This window comes from Alligator sinensis, unplaced genomic scaffold (genome assembly GCF_000455745.1).
Source record: "Alligator sinensis unplaced genomic scaffold, ASM45574v1 scaffold188_1, whole genome shotgun sequence".
Lineage (NCBI taxonomy): Eukaryota > Metazoa > Chordata > Crocodylia > Alligatoridae > Alligator > Alligator sinensis.
Genome location: NW_005841903.1, coordinates 2509838 through 2515837, shown reverse-complemented (window position 1 = coordinate 2515837; position 6000 = coordinate 2509838).

Below are 6000 nucleotides of genomic sequence, written 5' to 3'. Positions count from 1 at the left end.
GGGCTCTCACAAATGTGAGCCTTGATAATTTTTTCAAAGACTTTGCCAAAGATGGAGGTGAGACTGACTGGCTTATAGTTGCCCGGGTCCTCCTTCCTCCCCTTCTTGAAAATGGGGACCACATTGGCCCTTTTCCAGTCCTCCGGGACTTGGCCCGTGCACCATGAGCATTCGAATATTCCCGCCAGTGGCTCTGCAATGATGTCGGCCAGTGCCTTCAGCACCCTTGGATGGAGCTCATCCGGGCCTGCCGACTTAAAGGCATCCAGTTCTTCCAAGTGACTCTGCACCATCTCAGGGTCTACGCATGGAAGTCTGATCCTAACATTGGAGGAAGAAATAGGAAATTTACATACGTAAACCTGAAGCCATGCTCAGACAAGCGCAGACCCATCTTCAGTGCCACACACTCAACATTCAGGCATTCCCCACACTGCTAATTTATGGCTCAGAGGGTTATTTTGACCCCGGGAGATCCTGGGGTCAAAAAACCTGTGTGGAAAAACAGCAAGGCAGTGCACATGTCAGCAGTGTGTGCTGCCCAAAATTGGAGCTTAGCCCTTCCTAAAGCTGTGCCCAGGGCACCAGATGCTTTGTGCCACCGCTACTTATCCCTGGGGAACCAAACATCCATGCTCATCTGGACGCAAAGGACTCTATGCAGTTGGCTAATTTGGAAGGTCGGCTGTGTAGGTTAGAAATGGAATTGGAGCAAAAAGGATGTGGATATTCATGAATGACTGGTGCCTCCTAAATCTGGGGGGGGCACCCGCAGAAGCTGCTGACAGCAGTGGCCCTGTCAGGGGGGACACCAGCCCTGCTGACAGCATCTGTATCAGCTGTCATGGGGGGCACCTGCACCCCCATGCACTCCCTACCAGTCGCCTATGTGGATATTGAAAGTTGGAAGGGTAGGCGCAGTGAAGAAGAAGGTGCTATGCATGCTGTGTTGGTAGATGCTAGGCAGGACAGAGAGCAGTGTAGACCATGCTGCATGTAGAGCAGAGATTCAGAGGCTTGAAGTAAAATTAGGATCAGCAGAAGACAACGTTGCTGCTGCAAAAAGATAAACTGGGCTCAAAAGAGTTGAGTGTAGGGCTCTGGATATGGGATCAGAGTGGATCCCTGGGGAATCAGATGATGACAAGCCATCGTCTCAAGAATGGTCATTTTGTGGGAATGACCCACAAGATAACAATCATGGTGATGATTTATACTTGTTGAGATATGATTATCTCAATAGGAAATGGGGACATCCGCCAGTACTTCAATCGTGAAGTATTTCTATTACTTATTGAGGCATTAGAATCAGTTCCATGTGCATGACTTATTTGAGATGCTTTCCTTATAGCACCTTGTATAACTTTAATTCACTTTTTAACATAAGGAAAGTATTGCCCTCTCCTAACAGGTGTGGGTTTCTTTCTGTTGCTTCTCAAACAGAGGTAAAGTACTGAACTCAACCTACTAGCTTTAAGAATACTGTTGAGAGAGCTTTGTTCCCATTCAGCTACTAGTAATGTTCATAATTGCCACATGCTATTTTTACTTTCCACTTCCACTACAGACATTTCAAAGTCGGTATTAATAACAGCATATAAATATTAGTACTTTATGGCTTCATTGTTATTACTATATTGCTATAATACCATTATTAACACCACTTAAGCTTAAAATTACTAATTACATTCAGCAAAATATACCTCTCTTGACATCAATGTCTAGAAAGGAATTTGACAATATTCTGTAAATTTACCTATAATTTTCCCTCCAAGAAAGTTTCAACTGTTACTAGAACAGTGACACAGTAGCTTTAAAGATCTTTCTAAATTGGTTTCTTACAATAAACCCCTCATTGTACAAAGAACGTAGGCATTTTAAAACAGGAAACTGTCTGCACAATGTGTCTGATTCTGAGAAGTACTCAGTACTTTCTACTCCTACAGGCATATTTGCAGGCACTCATTAAAGATGAAATTCATGGAACTTAAGTGCCACTAGCGTGTCACTAGTTAGTCCTGTGTTCTCTTAAAATGTGGGATGCGTTGTACTCAAATTGTTTGGCACTCATTCAAATTCAGTGTCAATAGTATTGGGATAGAAAATAGATTAGAATCAGCCTCGGCAGAAGGAGACTCACACAAACTAGTGCATGAGGATAGCTTTGCCTTCAAAAAATCAGACATGGTTTACATATTTGTAATAACAGATGCAGCATTGCCCTGAAGCAAAGCATTACTTTGCAGATCATATGATTGCTACATTTGAAATATATCCTGTTTAAAAATAGAAATACCCACTGACCATTTTTATAGTGAAATAGGTCTATCACTTAGAAAGGGAATGAAAAGTAACTATTAATACAAGCATTTTTAAATAAGGTTTTCAATTTAATAACCAAAACCCAGATATTTTAAATTACAAAGCAATATCATGTTTGGCATTGTGCATTCTCGCACATTAAGCATCAACAAACCCAATCAATATTTGGATCAGGAACTGATGGGGAACACAGAGATGGTGCAGAAAATGGAGCTGGTGATTCATGGGATGACTGTTTCCCTTCTAAAGAAATTATTTCTTATGGTATTAAGTGCTGTTTCATTTTGATAGGTACCACCTTGTAGGTGAAACATAAACTTGAGTCCCTAATAGTTTGTCATCTTGAAAGATCCTGTGGAACTTTGCACAAGAATGTAAGATATTAGCCTCAGTGTCATGGCTCAATGCCAGTCATGGTCGTATTTTGTTTACTTGAACTCCTCCCAGTTTTTATTGGAAATGGTTATTTTACTAGTGATTAACTTCTGAGAGGCAAAACTGAATCTAGAAGATGTGGAAGACTTCCACACACAAATATTTTCTTTGCAAAAGAATTTCTGTTCAAGGAGTGTAAGAGTTCTCGAAGTGCAGAAGAAACTAAGAATTAAACAATTGTGACTTTTTTTGGACATGAAAAATATAAATATTGCACCTTGACACCAAGGAAGGGAATTCTACACAAAGATAAAACAGAGTTCTTGAATCAAGCCCTTCTTTCTGCCCCCGAGACAAGCCATATATAGGCTGAGTTGGCAAATATATTCAGATATTGTAGCAACCACACTATACTACTACAACAATAATATAGAGAACAGTTCTGGTATATATTCATGTCCTGTGAAGGAAGCATTACTGGCTGCCAAATTTCAACATCCAGCCTACTGCTCTGCTCTGTAGTTACCATTAGTGGATAAGAAAACTCCATTCTCCACAACCAAAACTTTACACATGTGACTGCTATTTCACAGAGACACAGAACAATCGTACAGTGTCCCAGTTTTGTGCTGGCATTAAATATCTGGATTCATTTGTTCATTCCATCATATCAAGACTTGTGCCAAGGATATCTGTTGGGACTTCTGCAATGGAAGCTAACATAATGTGACTCCCCTATCTCCTCCTGTCTGCAACTTTTCCCAACTGCTTGTAGGGATGGACCAGAAGGAGAGTTCTCATATCTTTCTTTTTTCACTTTTCTTGGCAGGTGGAAGGGACAAGAAGAAATATTAAGGACTTGCTATAATGGGAACTGTTGGTAATAGTTTTTAAATTCAATTTGACTAAACAGATGAAAAATAGACCCTATCGTAAGACACTTGAAGTGTACTGACCCTTTTTTAGCAACACATTTCAACTCCACATGAACATTGTTCAGTAATAATGGACCTGGCTCCTTATACCTTTAAAAAATTCATTCTGTACTATAGAGCTAACTGTTTCAAAAGTATATAAACTACTTATGAGTAACTCCTGTTTAATGTTCAGGGAAGATTAGGGGTGAGAATTCTATGATGGTGAAACTAGTAAAGTAAATACGAAATTTTACACCTCTCAACAGAAAGCTGGATGGTTTTTAGGGGTAGAGGGGGAAGTGGTATGAAGTTTTAGCAGGGTGGCTTGCTGCTGTGGTGTGTGGTCCAACCTTGTGGACAATTTCAAACCAACTGTTTCCCACAAATACCGAGGACTAGATTTGATAGCCAGGAGGGAAGTCTCTTCCAAGTCTATGTCCCTATAATAAGACATAGACATGGATATTAAGGTAAGTAAATCCCAACATGACGGACCCTCCCTACTTCCACTAGCTATTGGCCCATCCTTCAGACTGACAACAGACAGAAGAGACAGATCATATATTGAAAAGGCCAAGGCTGGAAAGGAAATGACACACTTGTCAAACTAGTTTAACTTCAGACAGTAAAAGGGTAGGTGAATCAGCAACATAGTGTGGCAGGTTTGCTTGAAGGAAAATGTAATATCTTGATGAGGTTTGTGATGTGGAAACAACTCTCTTTATTATATACAGGAACTTTATATAAATAAATATTTACAGTAAAGAGATAACAGTCTTGCTACTGCCCTTACAAGGGCCAGGGGCCTAATCTTGATGCTGTTTTGTCACACCAGTAAGTTCCTGTTGGCTCCACCAAAACTGTCTCTTGGGGTTCCACACTTCCTGGACCCTCTACATTCCAAGGAGGACTTACTTTGTCATATCTTCCCCTTTATTAAAATTCCTAATTAAATTAATAATGTTAAGATAAGTGTTGCAAATTCAAACTAACATTTTGATTAATCTGTGATTTTCTAGCTTTATTGTGTTGTAGACCATCTATCTACATCTTTAAGGCTAAGTGCAGACAATCAAAAAGCCCAAGGATGAATTGATTCAATCTTTGCAGGTTAGTCTAAGCTGTGTAGACTGAACCAATAAGCAAGTGAACAGACATTCACTTCTGGAAATGCCTGCAGTGGCCCAGGCCAGAAGCCAAGGGGCACTAGAGCATTCCTCCCTGCTCAGCTGTAGCAGACAGTTTGGGCCAAGGCTAGTACTCCCACCCTGCAAGGGAGGGTGAGGAGGTTTGTGGGGGAGGTGCAAGGCACCTGAGTTGATTTGAATCTGGAGGGGATCTGGGACACAATTTAAATAAACTGATTTAACCTAAATCAGTCTGAGACTACCACAATCCAGATTTGTCTTTAACTAGTTTAGGCCATTTTGAAAGTGGTTTATGTGCACTGAACTTCTGTTGCATTACAGATTTGAACCAGTTTATGTATAATTTCTGCCCCTAGCCTGAATGTTCAGGGTCCTGGTCAGGTTCTAGGTCAACTTGTAAATTATCTTTATCTGGTATTTCTGTTCCTGTTTCATTCATAATCGTTATTGGCAAGGTTTTGAATAGATATCTCAATTCCTGCTTAGGGTTTGTCCTTCATCTGTGACTACAAAGTACTTACGGTGATTTCTGTTTGATGACTGTAGCTCTTATTGTCCAGTGTCTGTTTAGCAAAATTTGCATTGAATCTTTGATTTTTAAATTTGGAAAGGGTCTGGCTCCTTTGTAGCAATTCTGCATCTGATTGTACTTTCTCAGTCTTTTCTATACCCTCACAGACTCTTTCATCATCCTTCATTTCTGACCAAGATTAGGCAGTCATCTTTTTTTATATGCCTGTGGTAAAGAAGTTATGCAGGTGACTTCCCACATTGCAACAGTTTAGCTCTGTAGTTGAATAGTGCCAAGTCTCCTTTCATTGCTTTTTTTAAAGCAGTTCTTTGTAATGCTTACTCTGCATTCTGCTAGTCCATTACACTGAAGGTATTCGGGACTGAATGTCTCACAACAAAGATCATACATGTGAGAAATCTCAAAGTTCCCTATTCTTGAACTGTAGTCCATTTTCAGTAATTACAGATCTTAGGATTCTGTGAGGGGCAAATATAGATTTAATATGCTTGGTGTGTGTGTGTATTTATGTAGAGAGGGCTATTTGGGTAAATGTGATTATCTTTTATTAGATTGAGTAGCTGGAAAAATTGTTCTTTGCAAGTTTTTGGGCACAAGCACCCTTCCTCAGGCATAGGGAGAATCTGCTGGTGTATGTCTTCTCTCTAGGGTCAAATAGAAGTTTATGCCACTATGCAAAATCTAGGTCTATGAAAACACAAATGTG